This window comes from Phacochoerus africanus, chromosome 9, assembly GCF_016906955.1.
Source record: "Phacochoerus africanus isolate WHEZ1 chromosome 9, ROS_Pafr_v1, whole genome shotgun sequence".
NCBI lineage: Eukaryota > Metazoa > Chordata > Mammalia > Artiodactyla > Suidae > Phacochoerus > Phacochoerus africanus.
In genome coordinates, this window is record NC_062552.1 from 38,613,514 (window position 1) to 38,625,866 (window position 12,353).

At 46.2% G+C, this 12,353-nt stretch overlaps 1 protein-coding gene across 16 annotated transcripts in view; it reads right to left on the reverse strand.

Moving 5' to 3' along the window:
- TRERF1 (transcriptional regulating factor 1) overlaps window positions 1-12,353 on the reverse strand; it is a 219,713-nt gene that overhangs the window by 63,747 nt on the left and 143,613 nt on the right. For 15 of the 16 annotated variants that reach the window (XM_047796747.1, XM_047796741.1, XM_047796754.1 and 12 more), the window contains one exon: window positions 8,970-9,084. The gene's annotated coding sequence lies outside the window, so the exon portion shown is untranslated. Of the gene's footprint in view, window positions 1-8,936; window positions 9,085-12,353 lie in introns of all 16 variants that reach the window. The other variant, XM_047796744.1, reaches the window with a different exon arrangement.

Below are 12,353 nucleotides of genomic sequence, written 5' to 3' on the forward strand. Positions count from 1 at the left end.
TGGGTGACACTAAGACACCCACTGTTTTTCCACAAGGCAGCCTGAGCAGAAGGTCACACTCCCGCCCTGAGCTAAGCCGTGCAAGCTCCGAGGGAGGAAGAGGTTTCCAAAGGATCACGCACTGGGAAGAGTCCAACCTGAGGGAGATGGGTCACTTGCGTGTCCTCTAAAGGTACCAACACAAAGATGTCATGGAAATGCAAATAAACCAACTCCTATTTATTTCTACTCCACTGATGAAAAGATCATGGCCTCTCCTGTCAGTGTCCTTTGTCCCTGGACCTACACCTGGTCTTCTGGACCCACACCAAGCCTCCCCTTCTCCCCTTGATCCTGGGCACACGGATCATCTCCCTCTTCAGGGGACACTCACAGGAAGTTTAAACCTTCTCAGTCGGGGTTCTTCGAAGCCCACTTCCCCTGCCCTCCACCCCCACCCCCTACCCAGCAGCTGTGTGTTCAGGAAATGCAAACCCAATACAAAGATAACCCGGATTAAACAGAAAAGGAGACCGGCCCTGTGACCTTGTTGGGCAAATGACTTCCCCTCCCTGCATCTCAGACTCAGCTTCTGCAGAAGGAGGAGGCTGGACCTGATGGGTTGTAAGGAGGTCCCGCTGGATCTGACCTGTGAGCCCTCAGCTGGAAGAACCCCCAGATCCTCCCTGTCTCGGGAACACCCAGCAATCTGGAGGCAGGATACGGAGGCAACAGGGTTTTCCACAACTGACACCAGACCCCTAAGGACCTCCTGGGGGTCAGGACACCGGGATGTCAGTCTTAGCTCAGCTGAATTTTGGAAAAGGAAAGTGAGTCGGGCGGGGGGGCGGTTATCAGAAGAGACTTAAGCTCCAGCTAGAGTGTTTTAATTTTTAAAAAATAGAATAATCCACAAATGAACCTATCTATAAAACAGCAACAAGAGTCACAGACGTGGAGAACAGACTTGTGGTTGCCAAGGGGGTGGGGAAAGGAGTGGGATGGCCTGGGAGTTTGGGGTTAGTAGATGCATACTATTACATTTAGAAGGGATAAGCAATGAAGTCCTGTGTAGCAAGGGAACTGCATCCAGTCTCTTGGGATAGACCATGATGTAAGATAATATAAGAAAAGGAATGTAAATATATGTATGACTGGGTCGCTTGCTGCACAGCAGAAACTGGCACAATATTGTAAATCAACTACACTTTAATAAATAAAAGATTTTAAAAATAGCATCATCTATATGACTAATATAATAAAAAGCACTGAATATTTTTAGCACCAGGACCACCCAGCAGCAAGAAGCACCTGAAGGTCAGGCTTCAGAGATGCACTTAAAGAAAGACTCAGTTTAGAACCAATTTCCACTGGCTTTTATGTGTCCGTGGAAGCACATGAGTCCCCTGCCCGGGGCGCCTCCCTGTCCCTCCAGTCACAATAACCCCAGCTCTCCAAACTCCTCACATACCCCCGAACATGATGTGTCCTGACTTCCTGGTTCTGGAACTGGTTTCCACATCTGCACCTGGGACAACCCCTGGTTTCATTGTGCAGGACTCAGCCGACAAGGAGAACTCAACCTGGGGCGTCGCCCTATGAAGAATGTTTAATCTACCAGTTGAGCTCCCCATGGGCAAGGCCAGTTGGATGGTGTAAGTAATCGATCTTGGCTCACAGCTCTGAGTAACTAGAATGGAGGAGGGACAGGAAGCATGAATCATTATCTGGGGAGAGTCTGTTAATAGACTTTGAGGTTTGCAGGCAAGGGTGCAGATGGGGTAGGATTGGGCCAGGCCCCTCAGCTAGGTCAACATCACTTCGGGGGGGTCAATCCCCTCCCTAGCACAGCAACATCAATGCTCAGGTCCCTAGAAACCCCCACCCTTCTAGATACTTGAGCCACACTTGCAAAAAGAAGACCAGGGGTTGACTTATAATCGTTTGACTGAATAAGTTCTTGATCTTCACAGAATGAATTTTTTTGTTTTGTTCTTTTTTTTGTCTTTCTAGGGTTGTGCCCACTGTGGTATGTGGAAGCTCCCCGGCTAGGGGTTGAATCAGAGCTATAGCTGTAGGCCTATATCACAGCCACAGCAACGCCAGATCCCCTACCCACTGAGCAAGGCCAGGGATTGAACCTGCATCCTCATGGGTACTAGTTGGATTCCCTTCTGCTGTGCCACAACGGGAATGCTCCACAGAGTGAATTTTTAAAAGTGAGTTGGTAGCTTTTGTCAGAGTGACAAAAAGGCAAATGCAAATCCATTCAAGACCACCGCGTTCACTGGCTGTGAGGGATCAAGCACAGTTGGGAAACCTGGTAAAGCACAGTCCAACATTAACTGCAGGACCTATCAGGGCGCTTGAAATGCTAACAGAGGTGGCTCTCCAAGAGGGGCCACAGGGGCCATCTGTGGGGCTTAGAAGCACTGTACTGGGACTCACTGGCTCAAGAGAATGCCTGTCTCTAAACCTCAGTTCACACCAGTTCTGCACCCACAATGTACAAGGATTCTTTTCTGGCTTCCTGCCCCATGGGGCCAGCTCCAATCTTCTTCCTCCAGCTGCCCCAGGAAGCCTTCCCCAGCCACTCAAGGGCACAGTGCTGTCCCCCCCACCCCCCCCCCCTTGGAAACCTACTCCGAAATACCTGGCACTTGATCTTATGAAGGTATTTATCCTTTACGCATTTTTTGGTCATAAAGGCTTTCTAAAACGAATAGACTATTTTCAGAGTAGTTTTAGGGTCATGGCAACTGTACACATTTTTTATAACACTTGCCCTGAGTCACTACAAATAGCAGGTACTGAAAAAGTTGTTGCCTGATAGATATCAAATCAGGAAGTGACACAAATCTGAGTGTAATATAAAGCCACGTACTTATGAGAAGGGAGTGTATGAAGTTAAAAGCAGGAATGTCAGCTGTAAGAATAGAAGTAAAATGGACAGTGAAGACCACCCATCCTGTCCCTTGTGGATGTGTGTCCAGTAGAATGGGTGTGCTATCCATTGACTGGGGGCTCCACAGGGGAAAACGCTCCAGAGAGTTGTATCATGAAGCTCCAGCCCCCCCATGGTTCCACGACAGAGGGAACAGCTTCAAGGGAGGGCTAACATTCTGAAGTGTTCCATTTCTAGAAATACACATTTCTAGAACCCATGGTTTATAGCCTATGCTAACACTGTCCAGAACAGTGTGTTCTGTCTTCTCTCAGATTATTTTTAAAAACACCCAGTGAGGAGTTCCCATTGTGGCTCAGAGGCTTAAGAACCTAACTAGTATCCATAAGGATGCGGGTTTGATCCTGGCCTCACTCAGTGAGTTAAGGATCTGGTATTGCTGTGAGCTGTGGCACAGGTTGCAGACGTCTCTTGGATCTGAGGTTGCTGCTGTGCTGCAGCTCTGACTTGGCCCCTGCCCTGGGAACTTCCATATGCCGCAGCTTCAGCCCTAAAATGACCAAAAAAAAAAAAAAAAATCACTGAGGCTTGAAGGGGTCTGTTCTTGGCCATAATGATACTGACTACATGGACTGAGTGCTCGCCATGCTCCAAGCTCGAGCTCCGTATACGTACACTGTCTCTCAGTCAGTCCTTGAACAGAGCTGTGGTCCCCATGTTGAAGGTGGAGAACCTGAACTTCAGAGAGATGAAGCTGGTGAGGGGCAGAGCTAGATTCAAACTCAGATCTTTCTTTTGCTCCCAAACCCCAAAGTCTAACCACCGTGCTCTGTGGCCTCCCCCATCCCCCCACAAAAGGCACAGCAGCAGGAGACGGAAAACCAACAGCAGGAAGGATGGGGTTGTGGGTGTGTGGAAAAAAGGAAGGGAAGACGGTGAGAAGAAGGAGAGAGAGCACGAGGACAAGAGGAAGTTGGGGTCTGGACGAGGTACACATGGGCACTGGGTGCCCATCCAGGAGGCCTTTGCCAAGTGGGAGCAAACTGGCAAAGTTGCTGGTGACCACGGGAGAAGCCTGCCACAAAATATGCAGAAGCCATTTCCTCTCTTGAGGAAGATAAACAATAGATTCATAAACAAATTTTGCAAAGCTGTCCAGCTATTTAAAGCATTCCAATAGGAACTTATATCCTCTGTGAGCATAAAGTTAATCCCAAAAAAAAAGGGTCAGCAGCTACTTTAAGGAGATCAGAGTTGGGACAAGGTGACTGGAGAGGGATATACCCCTTGCTTGTCTGTCACCTGCCAGCCCTGTGACTGCAGCCAGTAACGTGTGTCCTTTCTGGGCCTTTTCGGTGAACAAGAAATAGTCATTCCTGCCCCAAAGGGCTATGGTGGAAAAGAAAGAAGACAGACTTTTTGGCAATATGGCAGACCAGATACCCAACTTGACCTTCCCAATTGCAATGACTAACATGCTGTTTAATTTTTTTTTTTTTCTTTTTAGGACCACAGTTGCAGCAAATGGAAGTTCCCAGGCTAGGGGCTGAATTGGAGCTACAGCTGCCACCTATGCCACAGCCACAGCAATGCAGGATTTGAGCCGTGTCTGCAACCTACTCTACAACTCATGGCAATGGCAGATCCTTAACCCACTGAGTGAGGACAGGGATCGAACCCACGTCTTTTGGATACTAGTTGGTTTTGTTTCTGCAAGAGCCACCATGCAAACTCCAAACATGCTGTTTAAAATTTTAAATGTAAAAATTGTACATGCACTGTAGAAATGATATAAATGGGAGGATTTCTCAAAAACCAAAACCAAAACCAAAAGCAGGAATCCTGGAATGCAAGGTAACAGCAAAGCTGGCTTTTGCCATGAGGGTTCCTGCCAAACAATACGGATTCTAAGTTTCCCCTGAGAGCTGCAGAGGGTTCAGGAAACAGGAGAAAATGCTTAGTTCCCTCATAAATTTGGGACTCCAAAAGGCTCCACCCTCAATGAATGAGAAACAGACCCACAAGATAAAAAGGGACTACAAGGAAACCTGACCTTGGGATGGGTAGAAATCTGAACTCAGAAGCTGGACCCCACACAGATTTGCAATTTTGAACTCATGTTATTTCATGTAGCCAGAAAAGCTTTAGGTAGAAAATGAATTAAAAACAATTTTTGGGAGTTCCTGTCGTGGTACAGGGGAATTGAATCTGACTAGGGCCTATGAGGTTGCAGGTTCGATCCCTGGCCTCACTCAGTGGGTTAAGGATCTGGCGTTGCCATGAGCTGTGGTGTAGGTCGCAGATGCGGCTCAGAGCTGGCGTTGCTGTGGCTCTGGCGTAAGTCAGCAGGAACAGCTCCGATATGACCCCTAGCCTGGGAACCTCCACATGTTCTGGGTGTGGCCCTAAAAAGACAAAAGATAAAATAAGTAAATAAATAAAATGATTTTTGGTTGGGAATGTCCCCAGACAATTAGCAGAAGTTAATGCAAAGTATCTCTGGAAAAATCAGCTTCAACCCATACCTCAAACAATTCCCAAAGATAAAGTTCCAAGGAAAATGAGCAGCTCACACACACAAAAATGACAACAGCAAGGAAATAAGGCACTGTGAGTACTATCCAGCACAAGCAACAGACGGTAGAATCAGACCTGCAAAGGGTTCAGATTCTGCAATCACCAGACATGAACCCCTACCATTTCTAAATAGCTACTTCCACATATGAAAAAGAAAGACAGAAAGACAGACAGAAAGAAAAAGAAAGAAAGAAAGAAAGAAAGAAAGAAAGAAAGAAAGAAAGAAAGAAAGAAAGAAAGGAAGGAAGGAAGGAAGGAAGGAAGGAAGGAAGAAGGAAAGAAAGAAAGAAAGAAAGAAAGAAAGAAAGAAAGAAAGAAAGAAAGAAAGAAAGAAAGAAAGAAAGAAAGAAAGAAAGAAAGAAGGAAGGAAGGAAGGAATTTGGCAAATATGAGCAGGAAATAAGTGGTGAGAAAATAACCAAGCAGATTTTAAACATAATGGGCCAGAACTTCTACAAATGATAAATAAAGGAACTGAAAAAAAATTCAATGGATGGATTAAACAGCATTCGAGACACAGAATATATTAAATGAAGACCTTTTCCAGAGTTCAGCACAGAGGGATAAAGAGGTGAAAAATACGGAACAGAGACAAAGATATACAGAGACCAGGATGACAAGGTCCACCATACGTCTAACTGGAGCTCCAAAAGGAGATATTCGAAAGAATGGGAAAGAGGCAATATTCAAAAAATAAAGGATGAGAATTTTCAGAATTGTTGAAAGCCATCCATCTTTGGCTCTAAGAATCCCAAACCCAAGCAGAATGAAGACAGAGAAATTTTCACCTGGTTACATGACAATGAAGTGGCAGAACACCAAAGAAAACAACATCTTTAACACAGCCAGAGAGAAGCGTCAGGTCACTTATAAAGGAACAGTAATCAGAGCAACAGCCAACTTCTCAAGAGCAGCATTCAGAGCCAGGGGTAGTGGAATAATGGCTTTAGTGACTGAAGAGATTATATCCAGTAAAGCTTACTCTCAAAACTGAGAGCAAAACAAAGACAGTTTCAAGCCAACAAAACCCTGAAACCAAACAAAAACAAAAACTTGAGGGTTGACCACTGACAGACTCTCACTGAAGGAAAACGCTGAAGGTTTTATTTTAGGCAGAAGAAAAATGATTTCAGATTCATGAAAGGATGTTGAGAAAAGATACAGATAAGAATGTGGATACATCTAAACAAACACCTACTGTATTAAACAATGATGTCTAACTTGTAGGGGTGAAAGCAGGTAGAATGAAAACACAGGATAACAACCGTACATAAATTGCGAGAGGCCGTGGTTCGAATTAAACCAGTTTATGGTTCATGTGTTATTTGGGAGGAAGGTAAAGATGCTGATTAATTTTAGACTTTGTTAAGTATGTCTGTTAAAATAGATGGGGTAAACATCGAAAGAACACATACAGAGCACACAACTTCCAAAGAAGATGGAAGATGGAATGAGGGGGGAAATGTCTCAACCAAAAAGAAAGAGCAGAAAAAACTGCAAGTATATGGAGATGGTAGAAACAAATCCCAGTATATCAGGGAGATTACCTAACCTAAATATCTACATACCGAACAGCATTGCCTTATAATGTATAAAGCAAAATGTCTGGCACTACAAGAAGAAATGGACAAATTCCCAGTGGGAGATTTTTTTTTGGCCGCTCCATGGCATATGGAAGTTCCCAGGCCAGGGATCAAACCCGAGCTGCAGCAGTGACCTAAGCCACCGCTGCAGCAAGGCCCTATCTTTAACCCACTGTGCTGCGCTGAGGATCAAACCCGTGTTGCCACAGAGACAACACTTGATCCTTAGCCCCCTGCGCCACGGTGGGAACTTCCAGTGGGAGATATTTTTAACGCATTTCTCTCAATAATTGAAAGATTCCTCAGATGAAAACAGAAATGGACACATTACAGGTGCTTTGAACAGCACAATGAAATAAGATATTTTGATGGTCACATATAGAAAACTACTATATACCTAATGATTAGAAAGTGCACATTTTGTCAAGCACTCATGAAATATTTGAAAAAGAGAAAAGATTTAAAAGGAGCACACAGAAAGGGTTCAATGCCTGTTTCAAACCCTCTCTAAGAATCCAAACCTATTTTGTCTTAAAAAAGATAAAGCCTCCATCTTCCTTGTGCACTGATGTGTCTCACATCTAGCACACTGACTGTCACCAAGGAGGCTCTTAAAAGAACCTGAAGAATGAAGGGTAAATGAAGCATTTTCTGTTGAGGATGGCGCAGGTTGAGGGATTAACTGGCAGGACCAACACTGGAGGTGACGAAGCCTTTTCTAACTTGGAGGGGAACCAGCTGGAACCAGAGGACAGGATGAGTGGCGCCAGACTCCAGGGAGAACTCACACAGAAAAGCAGAGTTACGACAGCCACCTTCAAATCCAAAGAGAGAGTCACGTGGGAGAGTCTCTGAAAGCTGTCTTTTTAAACTTTTTTTTTTTTTCTTTTTAGGGCCACACCTACGGCACATGGAAGTTTCCAGTCTAGGGGCTGAATTGGAGCTGCAGCTGCAGGCCTACACCACAGCCACAGCAAAGCAGGATCTGAGCTGCATCTGCGACCTACACCATGGCTCACGGCAACACCAGATCCTTAACCCACTAAGCAAGGCCAGGGATCGAACCTGAGTCCTCAAGGTCACTAGCTGGGTTCGTTACTGCTGAGCAACAACCAGAACTCCCTGAAAGCCCAGTCTTTGTGGCTCCCCATGGCAGTGCACAAGAGAGCAGACAACAAGCATTTGTCCTGACGTTAGGAAGAATTTTCTTTTTTTTCTTTTTTTTTTTGCCTTTTCTAGGGCCGCTCCCACGGCATATGGAGATTCCCAGGCTAGGGGTCGAATCAGAGCTGTAGCCGCTGGCCTACACCAGAGCCACAGCAACGCAGGATCTGAGCCATGTCTGCAACCTACAACGTAGCTCACGGCAACGCCGATCCTTAGCCCACTGAGCAAGGCCAGGGATCGAACCCGCAACCTCATGGTTCCTAGTCGGATTCGTTAACCACTGCACCACGACGGGCACTCCAGAAAGAATTTCTGACAATTCACTGTTCAACACTGGCTGGGAATTGGCCTAGTTGATCCTCTAAGGCCCCTTCTGACCCTGCGTGGGACAGGAGTCTGTCCAGGCTGTCCTGGGAGCCCCACACCACGAATGGCCCACCTTTCCAATTCTATCCTATTCTCGAGATTCCTTCACTTCCAGTGTCCTGGCTACTCAGTCTGCCCAGGATCTCAGATTCAAGAGGTGGTGGAGGAACAACAAGCACTTCTGTCCCCAGAAACTCAATGCAGCATCTTTCTGCTCCACCATCGACCTCGCCATTAACCAAAATGAGCATAATTTGCCCCAATGGGCTGACATGCACTTTTAAGTCTACCCATGTCCCAGTAATCCCCATTTTTTCCAGTCCATGGTGAGGGATTACAAAAGCAAAAAATGAAAATACCTAAACCTTCCAGGAGAAGGGAAGCCGGCTCACCTTGACCTCTGCAGCAGATGGGTGCGTTGGGGGCCTGGCTCTGGGGGCTTCTCCTGCGGCCGGCCAGTCATGCTGCTCTCATGCTGCTGAGCAGGTGGGAAGAGGAGGCCTGGTTCTGTGGGAAAAAGAGAAGGAATGGTCACTTCTTCACCACGAGCTCCCAGCTCTCCATCACCAGCCTGCTGAGGACACTATCCAGAAGCCGCTGGAGCGCGCTAGGCTGGCCTCACCCACCCTCTTGTCATTGCCGAGCAGACATGCACTGGACGAAATTTTCCCACGCCCTCCAATGTGCCAGGCGGGGCTCCCAGGAACAAGGCTACAACGATGAATTAGACGCAGTCCCTGCTCTTGAGCAACAGCCTAGCACGCGCGCGAGAGAGATGTACGCATGTTTCATTATAAGATAATTTGGTAAGTGCTGCGATTTCCTCAAATTCATTCAACTGCCTGCCCGTTCCACAGGGAGCAGAGGCAGCTTCCGAGTGCAGCAGCACAGGACTTTGCAAGTTATCTGTGATGAATGATCAGGTCTTAGTTTTTGTTTTAGTGTCCAATCCATCACGGATGAACATGTTTATAAAATATAAGAAAAGTAACCAGAAGAAAAACGAAATGACAGAGTCACATAAGGTGCAAGCCTACTTTCAAAAAAATTATTATTTTTTTTTTCAGTTTTATGGCCGTATCTGTGGCATACGGAGGTTCCCAGGCCAGAGGTCTAAGTGAAGCTGCAGCTGCCGGCCTACACCACGGCACGGCAACGCCAGATCCAAGCCGCATCTTCAATCTTCACTACAGCTCACGGCAACACCAGATCCTTAACCCACTGAGTGAGGCCAGGGATCAAATCCGCATCCTTAGGATACTATGTCAAGGTTCGTAACCCAGTGAGCCCCAACAGGACCTAAGAGCCTACTTTTTAATGGTTCAACTGCTTACTGTCAAATCGGCATGAGTTTCTGAGTGCTTACTCTCAGTTTCTGTACTGATCTCATGGAGTGGTAAACAGCTGGTAGACCAGCACCTTCCACGAGCCACAGCCAAGAAGCATCACCGTAGTAAACGTCTGTACGAAGTGGAGCTTTCCTGAGGGGTCTGGCTGAGCTCCTGGTTCAGAGGGGGTGGCTAGAAACAAAAATGATGTGCAATCCACCTTTTGGACTACAGGTCAGCTTGTTGAGAGTCTCTTCCCAAGAAGGAGAGTCATAGCAGGGGCTTTGCCAAAGTGTGACTTTGAAGTATTGCCTGGGCAGAGGTGGGACACCAAGTCCCTGAGTTCACGGGAACCTGGTCAGAAGTTGTGCCCGGAGCCCTCAGCTTGCTCCACTCCGACCATCCCACCGTAACCATGGCAACTGCAGCAGATGCTACGGCCCTGAATGGGAAGAACAACGTCATCTACTAAAACAGACTGGGACGTTTCAGCAAAGAAATCATTTCCAAAATGTCGACAGGGCTAGTGTTCATTCCTACTATTTAATGCTATAAAAATGATTTTTTTCAAATTGAGAAGTCTTTTGTCTGTGACAGCCAGCTCCCCAAAAAAGCCTTTAAATGCCTATTGCCTTAATACTTGAGGGAGAGATTACAAGTCATTTCCCCCCATTTGAATGTTTAAGAGAAAGTGCTCATTCCTCTAAACTCTCAGCTTTTAAGTTCTTACTCTAAACTTTAGAAGATAAATCTGCAGAAGAAAAACTTCCCTTTTCAAAGTCTCTCTCTCTCTTTTTTAAATGCATACACACGCAGACTCTCACTCCCTGCTTCCAATGCTAAATCATCTGCAATTTGGGAGTTTGCTGCTCATGAAATTCTGGAGATAAGCACATCATAAACATTCCTATAGCAAGAGAATGCTTTTGAAGCAATGTCTGTGATGTTATAAAGATTGTATATCATTATCTCTGAAAGTTGGCGAAGATAAGGTTATGGGAATAACTATTTATGTATAAATAAGTCAAGAAAGTAACTGGCAACCACAAAAGCAGATCCTACCAAGAAGCTAAACCACGGCACGAGGTGGGAAGCAGGAAGGTACTTCCTTCCGTTTGCATGAACTGCTGTACCATCCTTATTCTCAACACGGGAAATTAACTCTCTAAGCCCAGCAACAGGAGCATGAGTCCTTGGGACTAGTCTCATGGGAGATTAAGCTTCGACAACCACACCGTCGACTTTTATTGGCCATCTACTATGTACCAGGTGCTGGGCTAGAGTCCAGAGTTCTCAAGATGGTTCTTCTTCAAAAAGGCCCAAGGGAGACACATAAACTAGTAATTACAATCTCTTTCCCTGCACAAAGAGTATGCTGGCTGGACTTGAGGTAAAGGAAATGAAATTAACTAGCTCAGTCCCTCTAGCCAAACATTCATCGGTCCATTCATTGAGGGGTTTTTAAAATTTTTTTTTCTTATTTTATTTATTTATTTTTTATTTTATGGCTGCACCTGCAGTATATGGAAGTTCCCAGGGTCAGGGATTGAATCCAAGCTGCAACTGAGACCTATGCCTCAGCTGTGGCCATGCCCAATCCTTTAACCCAATGCGACAGGCTGGGAATCAAATCCACACCTCTGCAGCAACCTGAGCCGCGGTAGATGGATTTTTAACCCATTGCACCACAGTGGAACGCCACTCCATTCATTGCCGACTGAGTGCCTACCATGTCACAGGCAAGCGCAAAGTACTAGGCATGTGACAGGTGAGACCCGTGTGGTCCCTGCCGTCACGGAGCTTATGATCTGGTGGGGGAAACCAGCATTAATGCCTCAGAAATAACTGTAATAGCAAGGTGCTCTGAAGAAGTATATTTATTGCTATAACAGCATCTGACAGGGGCTAGATCTAGCAGAGGAGAGGGTCAGAATTAGTTTTTAGGAGTTCTCGCCGTGGTGCAGCAGATTAAGGATCTGGCATTGTCTCTGCAGTGGCTGGAGTTGCAGCTGTGGCTCAGATTTGATCCCTGGTCTGGAACTTACAAATGCCATGGGTAGGAGTTCCCGTCGTGGCGCAATGGTTAATGAATCCGACTAGGAACCATGAGGTTGCGGGTTCGGTCCCTGCCCTTGCTCAGTGGGTTAACAATCCGGCGTTGCCGTGAGCTACGTTGTAGGTTGCAGACACGGCTCGGATCCTGCGTTGCTGTGGCTCTGGTGTAGGCCAGCGGCTACAGCTCTGATTAGACCCCCAGCCTGGGAACCTCCATGTGCCGTGGGAGCGGCCCAAGAAATAGCAAAAAGACAAAAAAGAAAAAAGAAAAAAACAAATGCCATGGGTATATGAAAAAGAAAAAAAAAAAAGAAAGAATTAGTCTTTAATCTGAGCCCTAAGAATAAATTAGTGAAGGAAAACAGGGCAAGCAGGAAGGAAAAGCTAGGAAGA